Raw genomic sequence first — 16,566 nt, 5'->3', positions numbered from 1 at the left:
TGTTACCAATTGGAAAAAACAGTGAACTGGCTTGACATTTTGCTTTGAGAATGGGAAAGATGCCTCCCAAAGAGCCCAGTGCCCCCACATGACCCTGCTCAGCACTCTTCTTCCAGTACAGGTGGATTTTTGAAGATTACTATAATTCTTATGAAACTTTAGTGATCATGAAAACCAAAAACCTTCCCTTAACAGCCCCTTAGCATGGCAGGGGTGGTCAAAGAATACATTCTTTAATGGAAACAAATTATTATTTAAGGTAGAGATGGATAAATCTGTCACTTTCATTTTCCCCCAGTTTTTTCCTTTTATTTTCCCTTATTTTGCCAATCTAAGCGTTAGTTTATCTTCAACTCTGAGAAAGGTTCTAGTCATAAGCATTTTTGTCTGTATTTCTTCAAATACATTATTCTTAATGCATATTTGCTGGATATAATAGCATTTAAACAAAGACATTTACCTAAATATAATGCATGTTTTCAAAAATCATTTCCCTAATATGTACATATTTGTACACATTTATGATTAGAGAACTCTACTTTGAAATCCAGAGAAGAATGAATCTCAAATGATTGCTGAGTTTGATCTGCATCATGCCATAAAAGTACAAAATTAGGTAAGTTTGCATTAGAATGTGAATTTCTTACCATTGGTAAGTTAAGGAAGGTGCTCATTATCAGTAGGTTAAAATGACTGGCTAGAAAATACCCTGTTTTATGCAATGCATGCATTTCTGATGTTAATAAGTCACACAAAGTAAAGGACAAAACAGGCCAAGTGTGAAAGATGGTCTTGCACTCTGCATACTTGTGTTTTGTTTTTTTCTTTTTCTTCTCTTTCTGTCAAACAGCAGTTGAGTGTTCAGGGCTGATCAAGATTATGCCCATAACTGGTAGTCCACACTCAGGAATTGAGTATGGAATATCAAGTAAACTGTGTGTTGTTGTTGTTGTTGTTGTTGGAACTTGGGTTAACAAGTTGTCTGAACCCAGCTAAGAAAAGAAACCCCATGGTGAACAACCCACAATTCACAACCCAACCATGGGTTCTCTTCATGGGTTATTCATGATAAACCAACTATGGCTTATTAGAGTAGCTGAATTCAAACAACATGATAAACCACATTTCAACAATAACTCAAGGTTTAACAGCATCCCACAGTCAGCCCAGACTCAACCCTTCAGTATGGTTTATCTTGTTTGAACCCACCTTCTGTTTCAGAAAAATATAGAATAGTAGAGTTAGAAGAGGCCAATAAGGCCAGCAGGTGGAACCCTCTACAGAATACAAGACTCCCAATTAAAGCATCTCCACCAAATTTTTGTCCATCTGTATCTTGAATGCAGAGAGCCTGTGACTTCCCTAAGTAATTGGTTCCATTTTTTAAATTCCTCTTAAAAGTCAGTATTTTTTCCTGTTGCTCAACTGGAATTTGTTTTGCTACAACTTGAACTGATTCCATGTTCTACACTCTGTGATGACCAGGAAGAGATCCACCAAATTTTTGTCCATCTGTATCTTGAATGCAGAGAGCCTGTGACTTCCCTAAGTAATTGGTTCCATTTTTTAAATTCCTCTTAAAAGTCAGTATTTTTTCCTGTTGCTCAACTGGAATTTGTTTTGCTACAACTTGAACTGATTCCATGTTCTACACTCTGTGATGACCAGGAAGAGATCTTGGTTCTCCTCTGTATGACAACCTTTCAAGGACTTTAAGAACACTATAGTATCTCCCCTCAGTCTTCTCTCCAGGCCCAATTATTTCAGTCTCTCCTCAGAGGGCTCTGTTTCCATTCCTGGATCATCCTTTTTGCCCTCCTCTGAACCTCTTCCAGCTTGTCTGCAGCTTTCTTTAGCTCTGGTGCCTGGAACTGGATGCAGTAGCCAGGATGAAGTCTAGCCAGGGCTGAGTACAGAGGAACTAGTACTTCGTGTGATTTGGAAGGGATACTTCTATTAATGCCGCCCCAAATAGCACTTGCCTTTTTTGCAGCCACAACAAATTACTGGCTCCTATTCAGCTTCTTTCCCCAAGACTCTTCTCACTTGCAGTATTGTTGGGCCAAATATCCCCAGTCCTGTAATTATGCATTTAGTTCTCCCCCCCCCCCCCCCCCCCCCATCCCAGGTGCAGAATTTGGTATCTGTCCCTGTTCAACTTCATCCTGGTATTTTTAGCCCAATGCTCCAACCAATCAAGAACACTTGGAATCCTCTATCTTCTGGGGTATTAGCGACCCCACCCAATTGTATACCATCTGCAAATCTGATAAGCAATCCTTGTAGCTCCTTATCCAGATCATGAACAAAAATGAAGAGTGCTGGGCCCAGGACTGGCCCCTGAGTTACCCCACCTGTTACCTCTCCCCAGAGGTGTCTGTGTTAGCCTTTCACCCATTGTATGGTCCTGGTGAAAGTTTCTGAACTTGTTATTCATTGCAGGAGATGGTTCAGCACATCACACCTTTCTCAGACATGGACACATGGGGCAGTATTTTGCTTTTAAAATATACATGGACGCATGGGGCAGTATCCAGTGGGAATGACTGCTACTGCGATAAGAAGCGAACTCCGGCTAGCACTGACAGAAATGAGCTGAAATTATCACTTCTGGCATAGGACAAGTCAGCAGCGCTTGTGGAAGGGGGCTCAGCTTAGCTGTTCCGTGCCTGGCCTGGTGGTTGCCTGGTGGTTTCCTGGGTTGCTGTGGCTCAAGGGTTGTTTCTGGCAGTGCAACATAGCTAGGGCAGGCAAGCTGACAGCATGGGGTACCATGTGCATCCTGATAACTGGCTTGTAGATGTTTCTGTTCATAGCAAAAAAAAAAAGGGGGGGATGGTGACTTTGGAAGCCCCAACAAAACATGGCAGTCCCATCCAGCAAGAAATGTTTGCTATGATTCTGTCCCACTGACAGTTCTGAAGTGATATACTTAAGCACACACACATACACAGAGAGAGAACGAGAGAGGGAGTATTTATATATATTATATATAGAGGGAGGATATAATGCATAATGTGTATAATGGATGATATATTATTATATATAATTATATATAGTATATGTAATTATATATATTACTAATTGCTGCAAGCTGTCCTGAGATATTTATATAAAGGATGACCTATAAAAGTTTTTAATAAAAATAAATAAAATTATATAATATATAATGTATTATATATATGACCATATAATGTACCGTATACCCTTCTGCCCATCAGACTCCCTTCCTGAGCTGACGGAGATCATCCTGGGGGACTTCAATCTCCATGCTGAGACTGTTCTGACCGGGGTGACTCAGGACTTCATGGCCTCCATGACAGCCATGGGGCTGTCTCAACATGTCACAGGCCCGACCCATGAACGTGGACACATGCTAGACCTGGTTTTCTCGACAGAGCAGGAAGAGGGTGATCTGAGGGTGAGCAATTTATGTTTGATTCCCCTGTCATGGTCAGATCACCTCCTGGTGAGGTTTGAGCTCGATGTTGGCCTTTCCCTCGGTAAGGATGTGGGCCCTATTGTGTTGGTGCGCCCTCAGAGCTGGATGGATTCCTGAAAGCTCTGGGGGAGTTTCCGGTTGATAAAGCTGGCGCTCCTGTTAATGCTCTGGTTGAACTGTGGAATGGGGAAATGGCCAGAGCTATTGACACGATTGCTCCTAAGCGTCCTCTCCCGCCGGGCAGAGCCCATTCATCCCCACGGTATACACCTGAACTACGGGTGATGAAGCGGGTTGGGAGACATCTAGAGCATAGGTGGAGGAAATCACGGGATGAATCTGACCGAACACACTTAAGAGCTCATTATCGAGCCTATGCTGTGGCGGCGAGGGCGGCAAAGAAGAAATTCTTCTCCACTTCCATTGCTTCCTCACAGTGCTGTCCAGCGGAGCTCTTTCGGGTGGTACAAGGGCTGGTACATCCAGGCCCTAGGAAAGATCCTGTACCACCCTCGATAACCCGCTGTGACAACTTTGCCCAGCACTTTAAGGAGAAAATCGCTCAGATTCGTCACGAGTTGGACTCCACTAGTGATTCAGATTCCCTAGGGGAGGTGCCAATGTTACCATCTGGTCACATATTGTTGAATGAGTTTCAGTTATTGCGGCCTGATGATGTGGACAAGGTGCTTGGACAAGTATGTCCCACCACCTGTTTACTTGACCCTTGCCCGTTGTGGCTACTGACCAAAGCCAAACACGGGATTGGTGCCTGGATCCTGGAGGTCATCAACGCCTCTCTGAGGGATGGCCGGGTGCCTGCCCCTCTAAAGGAGGCAGTGGTCAGACTGGTCCTAAAGAAGGCGTCCCTGGATCCAGAGAAGGCCGCCAGTTATAGACTGGTGGCCAACATCCTGTTCTTGGGCAAGGTGTTGGAACGGGTGGTGGCAGGACAACTCCAAGCTCTCTTGGATGAGACTGATTACCTGGACCCATTTCAGTACGGCTTCAGACCCAGGTATGGTACTGAATCTGCCTTGGTCGCCCTGTATGATGACCTGTGCAGGGAGAGAGACAGGGGGAGTGTGTCCCTGTTGGTCCTCCTGGATCTCTCAGTGGCTTTCGATACCATCGACCATGGTATCCTTCTGGATAGGCTAAGGGGGCTGGGAGTAGGAGGCACTGCTTGGCAGTGGTTCCACTCCTATCTCGACGGCCGATTCCAGAAGGTGGTGCTGGGGGGCTTTGGCTCTGCGCCATGGCAGCTTTGCCATGGAGTACCGCAGGGGTCCATTCTGTCCCCCCTGCTATTCAACATCTACATGAAACCGCTGAGAGAGGTCATCAGGAGGTGTGGGCTGTGGAATTATCAGTATGCTGATGATACCCAGCTCTACCTCTCTTTTTCAACTGATCCAGGTGAGGCAGTGGCTGTACTGAACTGGTGCCTGGCCGAGGTAATGGGCTGGATGAGGGCCAATTAACTGAAACTCAATCCAGACAAGTTGGAGGTCCTGCTGGTGGGTGGTTCGAGCTCCTGGGTAGGTGACTTGGACCTTGTCCTGAATGGGGTTGCGCTCCCTCTAAAGGACAGGGTCCGCAGCTTGGGAGTGCTCCTTGACCTGGAGCTGTCCTTGGAAACTTAAGCGACTGCGGTGGCAAGGAGCACTTTCCTTCAGCTTTGGCTAATCCATCAGCTGTGTCCCTACCTGGAGGACGATTGCCTAGCGACAGTGATGCACGCATTGGTTACTTCCCGGCTGGATTTCTGTAATGCGCTCTACTTGGGGTTTCCCTTGAAGACAGTCCGGATACTTCAGATGGTGCAAAATAGAGCAGCCAGGTTGCTGACGGGGACTGGGCATTATTCTCACATTACCCCAGTCCTCTACCAGCTTCACTGGCTTCCCATCGAAGCCCGGGCTCAATTCAAGTTACTGGTAATCACCAATAAAGCCCTTAACGGCTTGGGATCTGGATACCTAAAGGAACGCCTTCTTCCATATTTGCCCTCCCACCCCTTGAGATCAGCAGCAGAGGCCCTCCTGCGGGAGTCCTCTGGGAGAGAGATCAGGAGGCAAAGTACCTGGAGGAGGGCTTTCTCTGCGGTGGCGCCCCATCTATGGAATGCGCTCCCCAGAGAGGTCCGCCTGGCGCCATCGTTATTTGCTTTTCGGCACCAGGCTAAGACCTTTTTATTTAAACAATATTTTAACAACTCTTAATAATATCTGTAGGTTTTAATTTTGCAGCCAGGGTGATTCTGGGTTTTTAATTGTATTATTTTACTATGTATTATGTTTATTTATTTTATAAATATAAGGCTATAAGCGATGGGACAGCATACAAAAATTCTAAATAAATAATGTATAATGTATAATATATATGTGTGTACACACACACGTTACAACTGCATTTCCTTAACTCATTCATTTCTTGAGGTGATAGTTCCCAGGTTATGATTTAAAATCAGTGGTGAAAAGCAAGTTTAATAAAGGAGAGTAGCATAGATTTTCTTAGTGAAATCCTATACACTGAAAGCTTTACTTCTGAGAAGGAACCCTAACAGAGTTCAGTAGGATTAGTCAAAGGTGGGTGCATACAGAATTAAAGTTTCAATCTTTGCACTCTTTTAAATGGTTCACCAACACTAAAGATATCCCCAACTCCTCTGCACTATATCTATCCTGGCAAACGAGATCTTTCGGTCTCCCTGCTAAGACAATTTCTGTTCTAAAAATATGATCCAGTTATGAAGGGAAGTAGTGAATATAACTACCTTGCTGCAACAAACACGGTCTGTTCCAAACAGTGATTTGTGAATCGCACCATATAAAGAAACCCCTTAGAGTCTCATGGAATTGATGAAAATCATTGTATCATTACACACATTTTTTTTCCAACGGTTTCTAGAAATGACTTGCAAACACCCACTGATTTTTTGGCCACCCATGTCTAGAAATGACTTGCACAACACCCACCCTGAGGTATTTCAAGGCACTTCCTGACTGAGGGGTGTGAGGAACGGAAATGTGTGGTTTGTCACCAGCACCTACTGCCTTGTGAATTTACTTGTGAGTTCACACAAAGTGGGCCTCCACATGACATGAAGTGCAGGCCAAGCAATGGCAGTGTCTACAATACCATTTTTGTGTACTGGTGTCTGACAGCTGAGAAGGTTCTGTGAGGGAAATGTTTATCAAGTTGGACTACAATATGAGCACCAACATCCAGATCTTTCCTATGTATTCATGCTCAGTGAGGGCCTTTGGGCACCTCCAGCAGACTCCACCCATACAGGCAGCCAACTTTCTCTCCACCATCATCCCCTCCTGTGAGTGCTCCTCATCTGTTTCTCTTCCTGGCTGGCTGGCTGGACTGGCAGAGAGCCAGGGCGCAAGCCACCTGGAGCATCCCCCGATGCTCATTCTCCCTCCAGCACTCCTGTGGAGGCATGCAAACAAGCAGGCTGTGAGGGGGAAGAGGCAACTCCAGGGGCTTTGTTCATTGGCCCCTGCTGGGATGGGGCCCTTGGAAAGTACCTGAGCATGCCTACCCTCACTGCCAGCCCTGAATGACCCCATGGTAGACTGACTCAGAAGAAGCCACACTAGTTTCTAAACATTAAAGGAATAGTTGGCCTGATTTCTGAGCTAACCTGAATTTGGAGGCCGAACCCACCTCCCACCTGCCTCAAAGCTATCCTTTGCAGCCAGAGATCATGGGTGCTACCTGTGCCCAAGGTCCTGGTCCAGCTGAGGGAAGCCCTGGTGGAGATGTGGGAAGGGCAAAGCCTCCACTGGAAAACCAGTTCCCTGCTGAGGACCCTTCCTTGCAAGAGGTGTGCTTCCCCTTCCCGGGGGGCTTGGGGGTGTGGCCTCTTCTTGTCAATCTGCTGGACTGGTTTGGAGAGGCAAACAAAGGGCCTCACTTGCCATCTCCACCTGCAAAGGAGCTACTCCACAGGGCTAAGTGACACTCTCGGCTCAGTTTTAAAATAAGCCAATGAGCACCTCTAGGGGCCCCAGTTCACTTTTTCTGCGAGAAAAGCATTCCAAGCCCTTGAAACTTGTATCTGGGCCCCAGCCTGGTGTGCTTCATTCACATCACTAGTTATTTTCTGGAGAAGAATCAGGCGAACAGCAACATTTGGGTTGCTCAGACCATTCATGTGTACAGGACAATTTAATACATTCCACTGCGCTGGACCGAAATAAGCATCTTCATGCTGCACTTGTTCATCCTTAGCTGTGTGGCTCAGAAATATTTCTATAAAGAAAAGTAAGATGGAGTAGAGTGAGGACATCTAATGGCTGAAGCGGCTGGGGATGAAAACATTTTATGTGGTGTTTCTGCTAAGCCAGAATGCGGCTCCGTTCAGGCAGGGGCTCTCCCAGCCTTGCTGCCAGGAAAATCCTTAGCACTGGGATACCAGGAGCTGGCTCTGAGGTCCTTTATGTGCCAAACACAGGCTCTGTCAGGATCACGTGATCTGCAGCCTTTCCTCCTAAGCTTTGCTAAGAAGAAGGGATGAGAAATGGAAAGAAGGAAGAGAGATGGTGGCCTGGAAGGATCCGTTTCTGCATTCCAAGTGCAAAGTCCCAATTGCTTCCTGACCTAGGGAGAAATCAGATGCACATCCGACTGCCAAATAGCTAAAATTTGCTGGTGTGTCAGGCAAGTTTAAGCAGAAAGAGGATGGGTAAGAGGGGGTGCTTTGTCTTTTCCTGCCTGCCACCTTCTCTATTCCTTTTCCTTGGGGTGTACAAGCACACAGAAAACACCCCAGCTGGAGAGCCAGATTGTGTGTGTGGTATGCCTGCTGGGGAGAGGGAAACAGCAAACATCTAGGGCCATTGCCTGAGAGTTTCCAAGAAAGAGGAAATAAAAAAGAGGATGAAAGAGGACACATGTATAGGTGGAAATTTAGAAATGATTTAGATCCCTGCCACCTTCTCACTGTAGCAGGGAAGATGGAAGAGGTGACCTGTGCACCTGTCCTTCAAACTGAGCTTGCCTTCAAAAAAGGGGGCAGTCGTCTGTCAACTTTTCACATAGAGGAAGAGCATCGATGCAAGTGGATGCATGGCCACCCTAGAAGGGTCAGGTGCTACCTGCCATTCAGATCGTGCCCTCTCCCTCTTAAGCCCTGGCCCAGATTCCCATATTTGCCACTGAGCAAATGTGTCCCTTAGGACATGATCACAAAATGGTCCCTGGACACAGGGTGCCTCCAGGTCATCCAGCTATCCACTGTGACTCCGCAAGTGACTTCTGTTTTCGCTTGCCTGTTTGTTCTCCCTCCTAGCAGTACTTAATAAAAGAGACTACGTTCAGAGCTGCCAAGGCCTGGAACTGAGTGAGTGGTAATGAGCAACCCACAGAACAATTAGATCTGCTTAAACTAAAAGCCACTTGACTCATCTTCATATTGCTGCAAATTTTATCAGTAGCGATGGATTCATTTTACCAGTGACTGCAGAGCAAATGGAAGGTTATGACTTGTACTGGTTTCCACAGAATGTAAATAGGCTTTGCCCTTGTTGTTATGGAATCATTAAGCTAAGTGATGATGAAAAGTAAATACACTGAAAGATGGCTCACTCACCATGTTCTCTCAAATATGGCGCTCTCAGAGAAATGCTTCCTTTAGAAAGACGAGCATTCGCATTTATCCTGAAAAAACACTCTTGACAGCTGCTCATCTTTAAGGCACTTTTAGTAGAAATAGCATGGCCGCTGTTTCCAAAAGTGGAGCTACTCTTGGTCTTCCACAGGAAGTCGGGATCATGCGGAAGAAAGCAACAGTAGCACATGGCAATGTTGGCAGAGTGGGGACTGCACTTGCCCAGGCAAGAACTCCGAGAGGTGGAATGCTGTGGTCCATCATGGCCTCGAGTTGTTACTTGAGGCTAAGGCCGCTGGGAATGGAAAGTGTTATGCAAAGGAACAGCAAAATGGCTGCTTGTGCTCAAAATGGCTGCCCATGTTGAAGCTCAAATCAGGAGAGTCAGTTAGGTAAGCTATCCATGTTTTAGACCACCAGGAGTACCTAAATCTGTTTGCAACAAATCACAAAGAAGTAACCTATAAAAACTGGCTGAAATGCACTCTCATTTGCTGTGCAATTTATTCCTAAGTATAAACCATAGATTTGGTTGGAATACTGGTCCACATACTGATTTGTTTTGCCCCTTTTTTGACTAGAAACTAAGAGCCACCCCCTCCCCAAACACATCAGCATTCTAAACTGTTGCTAGATTTCAAAACTGGATGCTGCTTGTTTGATTTCAATATAGATAATACAATGAAACTTGCTGACTATTTCTGACAGAGAGGATAATGGCAACCAAAAAAACACCTCTCCTACTTTCTTATATTGTTCTTTTTAAAAGAAGTAGGCTGTAAGTGAAGTTCCTACTAACCATCTCCTCAAACTATATCTTCAGTATTTCTGATTAGAATACTTTAATTGGGTTCTGCATTCAAGCATGCTCTGCCTCATCTTAAGACATGTTCATATTTGAAAGCTTGTAGGGATCTCTTCCCTGGTATTCCTTGCCCTGCTTTAGCCCCCAATCCACCTGCTGTTTTCTGACGTGTTGTTTTGCTCAGTGCTAGCACAGGTAAAAGGAAGACCAATTTTCACCTCTGCTGACAACGTGAGGCAAATGTGAGTTCTGTTTTTGTGTGACATTTAAGACGACAGGAAGACTTTTGTCCGGTGAAGCTATTACGATCAGGCACTCTGTGGATCTAATGATAATTAGAGCCATTTCCTTCCTTTAGTTAAAATATGCCCTTTACTGATGATTCTGTGCTTCTGGACCGCAAGATGACTCACCACCTGAGTGCAGAGATACACAAAATTGTTGGAGAGGTTTTCCTCCTGAAATGATATTAAAACTGTATTTCATTTGGTGTCTCAAGGTCCATCCCTGCCTTGCTCCCTCTGCCACAAGCAGCATGGAGGACGATGATGTAGCTAGGGAAAATCAAAGATAATCCTAGCCTTGCATGGGAGCCATGTTCAGTTAACAAACAAAATTTGTTGAGAGACAAATCTTGTGCCAAATTCTGGCACAAGGAGGGCCTTGACAGGTATATTGCTTTTAAAAGAGTGACTTTAGACATTTTGGATAGCTTAAGCTCTAAAAAGAAGTGATAAGGTGAAATGTATTTTTATAATTCATCTCTCTTTTGCACCATTCAGGGTCCAAGCAAACATTACTTTAAATGAGGGTCTAGCGGCTGTTTTTCCCTCATCTTTAAGTGTAGAATTGGTGCAGGACCCCCTTTTCAGATAGGAATCCTAGCATGAGGTATTGGGGGCTTTTAAGATCTGAACAGGGGTCTCTGCACCTCCATAGCACAGCTGATGTTCCAAACACCTGAAGGGGACCAGGGCATGATTTGCTTTAAATCATGCAAAATAACAACCAATCCAGTTGCTCCTTGTTATCAGTACAATCTAAAAATTTGCCCAATTATAAGGAGGGCTGTGCCATTTAAATTTTGGTGCATTCAACTTCACCTTACCTATGCTAAATACCACTGAAGAAAATGAAAAGTTTCCAAGCCACTGCTGAAGTGCCTTCAAACCCTCCCAAAGGCAATGACCTGCTTTGTACTACACAACAACCCCCCACATAAGTTGTCACCCTTGCTAGTTTGTGATGTCCAGACCTGGTGTGAATTCTGCAGGGTGGCTTATCTTTCATGAACAAACCGAGAGCTTGTTGGCCTGGTCATGGTGGCTTGTTCTCAGGATAACTTGTGGCATCTTATCCCGCCCCCTTCCCCCCCCCCTACAATTCCACACAGGATGAGAGATCTCAGTATGAACTGAGTAGGGGGAGCTTGAATTCCCCCCTGCCGCCCCAAATTGTGATAGCCTCAAAGTGTGTCTGCATGTTTACCGGAATGTAAGGCAATCACACATACTTGCAGGGAAGAGGAATGGGCTGCGAGAGCACGTAGGGGGAAAATGAAGGAATCCTTCCGCCAACTCATCCTAAGAAGTGGGGTAAGCTCACCTCCTCTGCATAGACAGGTGAATGCTTGCCAGCACAGGTGCTTCACAGGGCAGGAAATGCTGAGGAGCGAGAATCTCCTCCCCACAGTGCAGAGGAGCTGTGTTGCAAAGGAAGGCCTCGGGATCCAGGGCCGTGGCTGGGAGGGGAAAGGTGGACATGAACCTTGACAAGCCTCATTGTGCCTGGATGTCATGATGGAATTACCAGGCCACTGGGGCTTGTCCTCAAGGTGGCTTACTGCAACATGAAAACCAGCCTCAGGCAACATGGCTCAGGCCCCTGCAGAGCATGCTCACAGGTGGGAGAGAGAAATCACACCTTTCTGCAGAGGAGTTTCTGCTCCGTTCCATCAAATACGGCTGATCAAGATTACAGCACCAAGTCCTACTTTCTGTGGCCCTGTCTTGCTTTTAGTCATTTCAAAAGAGGCTGCTAATGTGGAGGAGGTATGTTGGGTCTATGTAAAGTAAGTCAGCCGGTACATGAGTGGGCAGCTTTTTGATTGTACTTCAAGAGATTTTGCACTAGCTGCAAGGATGAGTGGAATAGTAACAGTAGCTTCCCAGGGAGTGGGAGAGGAGCAATGGGTTTATTTTTTAATGGCTTTGCTTGCAAGATATGCAACTAGGCCTGAAGGAACGTGGGTGGCAGGGGGGAATCACACCCAGGCAGAAGATTTGCTGCCATACTCAAGGCTTTCAGCAGCAAAGATTTTCAGCAAGCGCAAAGAGGCATAGAGCAATGGGATTCCATGGAGAGGCACCTGTTTGCACCCTAAGTCATCATTTCCTGAGCTTATGAAAGTACAATTCACACTCAAACATTAGAGGGTGCCAGTGTTTACAAAACAAAGTGCAATCCTGGATTGACATAATGTGCTGTGCAGCCATACAATCCCCCCTGGCTCTTAAATTGGGGATCATCCTCAAAGCAATGTAAACCACACTGGGCGTGACTACAGTATTGCCAGTAATCATTATCTCCTGCTGGTTTGCAGAAGCTGGGCCAGTCTTCTGTACCTTTGGTCACAGTCTCCAAATCCAAGATTACCGGCACTGGGAAGAGTAATAGCTTGGTGATATGGGGACAGTCCCCTCCTCTCACTGCCTAAAGCAGGAGGGGGCAGTATACAGACAAGGGGACACATGTGTCCTGCCTCAGCTGTGTGGGTACCTCTGGCTCTCAACACCTGTTGCCACTGCACCAAGAATTCTGCTGGGAAAGATGGCCTCAGGGATGCATATATAGGGATGCATATATAGAGACACAAAGCTGCATTCATGTGAATTAATAGAAGTGAACTTGGAAATCATCACTGCCACTTATTTACCTTCCCAGGAGGCAAAGCCAGCTAATTAATTCATCACCTCAAATGTTGCTAATCTTTCAGTTACACCCTGGCCCTGTCCATCCCAGACCCATGCAATTTATCTTCCCAGGTCTAGCTGTTTTGTGTGTGGGGGGAGGCTGTTGGAATTGCCAGGCCAGGTGCAGACACTGATTCCTGATGGGCTGTGCTGGGGCTGGGAGGAAAGCTGGAAGCAGTAAAACAAAATGTGTTTGCATTTGGGTGTGTGGGGAGCAGTGGCGGTGGCAGCAGCAGCTGTTAAAGTGCCACACAGCAGTCCCTAAGCCTCCTCACCATCCCAGTGCCAGTCCTGGAGTGCCCTGGCCAGAGTCTTCACATCATTTCATTTCTTCTACTGGCCCCACATTGTGCTGGAGCTGATCACTGGCAGCTGCATCCTCTGCCTCTTTCTTCTAGGAAGGTTTCCTATTTGGGCAGCTTCCCTGACACACTGACTACTGGAAATGGGGGCATTCTTAGATCTGGGCCCATGGGGCTGCAGCCCTAAATCTATTAGGCAGGCTCCTAGATCCAGGGGCAGTGCTAGTTACTGAAAAGATCTAGGGCTCTGTGGATATTTATATGCAGAAGACCAGAAAGGGGGAAAAATTGCTAATTTACATATGCTCAAAAGCATGAGTGTTTAAAGGATCCTGCCTTCTAAAGATAGCTATATTTGTAAAAAAAAAAAAAAAAAAAAAGGATGCATGGACAGAAGGGAGGAGGGAAAAGATTCAGATGGCCTCCCAGAGATTTAGGGTGCTACAAGAAAGTTTCAGTGTTCCAGCTTCAGTGGGGTGCCCCCAACACAGCCTCTGACTGGAAGCTGCAGAGCATGTAGAGTGTGAAAATCCACTGTACCATTTCCACATGTGCACTGGATTCCTGGGTTTAATCCTTTTCTTTTGCCAGGAAATGTGATGCTGTCACTTTAAGCCTTTAAGGAAAGGGCTTTTCATGACTGAAAAAACAGGCATGTGGTTCGTATATTGCATTGATATCTCTTTTCCTCCATATACCAATCAGTGATGGCAAGTAAATGTTACCTTGAAAGGTCACATGGAAACAGCCCATTAAGAAGAGTGACGCTTGACAACATGATGCATTATGACATTCCAAAGATTTTGGTTGATATGGTACAGGGGCAAAATCCGTATGCACAGAATGAGATGTTAAATGAAAGGAGAATGCTCATCCAAGATTATACAGGTGGACTGATACTTTGCAAAGAAATAATGAATTTATTTGGGGTGAGTTTGCCCATTGTCTTTTATAACTAGGCAGGAGAAAACATGTGTAATCTAGAGTATGGCATGCTAGATGTAAGCCTTGCAGATCTTGGTTTAAAGCTCAGCTGAGGTTCATTTCTCAATGGATGCAGTGGGAATTATGTGCTTTCCAACAGATGCACCCATGAAGGAAGCTATAACACTAGCACAGGTGTGTGTACCTGTGTGATACACTCATCACATTTTCATGCTGCAACAATTAAAGGAAGCAATAAGTCCTCAAGCTTTCTGTGTGGCTTTGGGCACAACATATCTCATAAATTCAGCACCATAACTATAAAATATGACAATTTCATAGGCTTGTACAGATGATGGAGATGATATAGATAGAAAAGCACATGAGCCCATTAAAGGAGCTACAGAAAATAAGTATTTTAGGACAAATATTAGCATAAGTATCAGAATGGGGTAGAGGAAGAAACCAAGAGTGCAAAACTATACAGGTTTGTTTACAAGAAAATTCATTGTGTTCCATGGAGCTTACTACTAGCTGCATGACTATGGGATTTATATGGCCATAGGACTTCTATGGGTATAGGACTGGGAAACCTGGCAGTCTGAGTCTGCATTGTTTAAAAGCTACTAGACCATGGACACGTTTGCAGAGACATTATCAGAATATGAGTATCAGAATTTGTGCAGTAATCAGTCCTTTCCCCACCATGTTCATTTTCTTCAAAGTCCAGGAAATTATCAAAAGCCATCATCATTTCCTAATCAAATAGAAAAATGGTTTCACAGAAAGCAATAATTGATGGTCTGAGAAAATTCAAAGTAAGAAGCAAATGGAGGGAAATCCCTTATCGCTGTTTTATTCATGGCAATCTGCCTTGTTTTGCTTCTGGTCTGGACTCTGTAGGGACCTCCAGCCTTAATTATGTAGACCCACTAAATTTGATTTGCTTGCTTTTTAAAAGCCAAGCAGTCAAAAGGGCATACACCTCTTTCCTTTTTATCAAACATGGGTGGTGGGTGGGTGTGTGGATACAATCTCCCTGTAATTCTTGTCACAACTTAAGGAACATTTAACAAATGTCTGCTTCTTAAACGAGGTGTTTTTTCAGGTCAGACTTGTATGATTATGCCTGGTAATTAATATTCATATGTAAAACAGGCTGCCTTACCATCAATTGGACTTTGGCATAATCTGCTATTCTTCAGCCTGGAGCCATATTCCTTGAGTGTTTTCAGCCTTCCAACCTATTTAACACTCTGCTGCATACCTTCCCCCAACCTGCTCCCCTTCAAATGTGATGTGTCACAGTACCATCATCCCCAGTACTGGTTGGTAATGATGGGAGTTGTAGGCCAACACATCTGGAAGACACCTTGTTGGGGAAGCCTAATCTCATTCTTCATTGCTGACTAATGATATTTTAGTGAGGATACACTTACTTAGCTATTCATGTAATCAGTGCAGATCTGAACTTAACATGCAAGGTCTACTTCTAAGCGTTTGTGCTATTTGTTGCAAACTGACAGCAGAATCCTATGCAAACACCCGTTCCTCCTTTCTTGTATGGGAAGAGGATGGCTGTGTGGTATAGAGCATAGAATGTGGAACTGAATAAAGGAATCGAGGGTACAACTCAATGCTTAACCTGGAGGTCCACATTTAGCCAGTCTCTCTCAGCTCAACCCACCTTGCATGGCTGTGAAGGTATAATGGTTATAACACTATAGGTGACTTCCGGAATATATTGGTGCTGTTGTTGTGGCTATTTCACTTCTGTACCGCCCCAGAACCAAAGCTCTCTGAGCAGCTAGTTGAGGGAAGGAGGTGAGAGTAATCACAATTTTAGAAACGTTTCACCACCCCTTCCAGGAGATAGCCCAGTATTCTAGGGTGACAAGTAGAATAGAATTGCTTTGGTAAATGGTGAGCGCCTAACTTGCCAAAACTTGCCTGCAAAATACAATCCCCTTTGGTGGATGTTCTAAAGCACAACTTGGGTCTCTGAGTTGACAAAGCTTGTGCTAAAGAAAAAGGGCAGGGGTATCATTTTGTACTGAAATTCCTCTGCTCTCCTCATATGTGGATTAAAAAAGAAAAATGCCTCTATTGGAATCCAAAAAAGGGAGTGGTGGGAGACTTACATCCCCCTCCTGAATGGTCACAGTCCCAGTCTAAATTGGGGACAGACAGATTCACATGGAAGCAAGAAAGCCAATCTCGCATAGCTCTGCTATGGTCATTCCTTTCATGATCATGCCTTTCAGTAAGGCCAGGCCAGAGGGGTGCGGTACTGTGGTGAAGGCTCTTTTCCCCGCAGACACCTTCATTACTAACATATAAAAGAATAACTGGCTTCAAAAACATGCCTGCATGGTGTGAAAAAGACTAGATGTCACATTTAAAGTGCTGATCCCTGGCTCTCAGAATCCTTGTGCTTTCATTTGCTCTCTCCGTGTATGTTTAAATACTCCCAGGAGTCTGAGATGGCCTTCAGT

Source organism: Varanus komodoensis, unplaced genomic scaffold (assembly GCF_004798865.1).
Source record: "Varanus komodoensis strain SLA01 unplaced genomic scaffold, ASM479886v1 scaffold10, whole genome shotgun sequence".
NCBI lineage: Eukaryota > Metazoa > Chordata > Lepidosauria > Squamata > Varanidae > Varanus > Varanus komodoensis.
Note: the sequence above shows the minus strand (reverse complement) of the source record.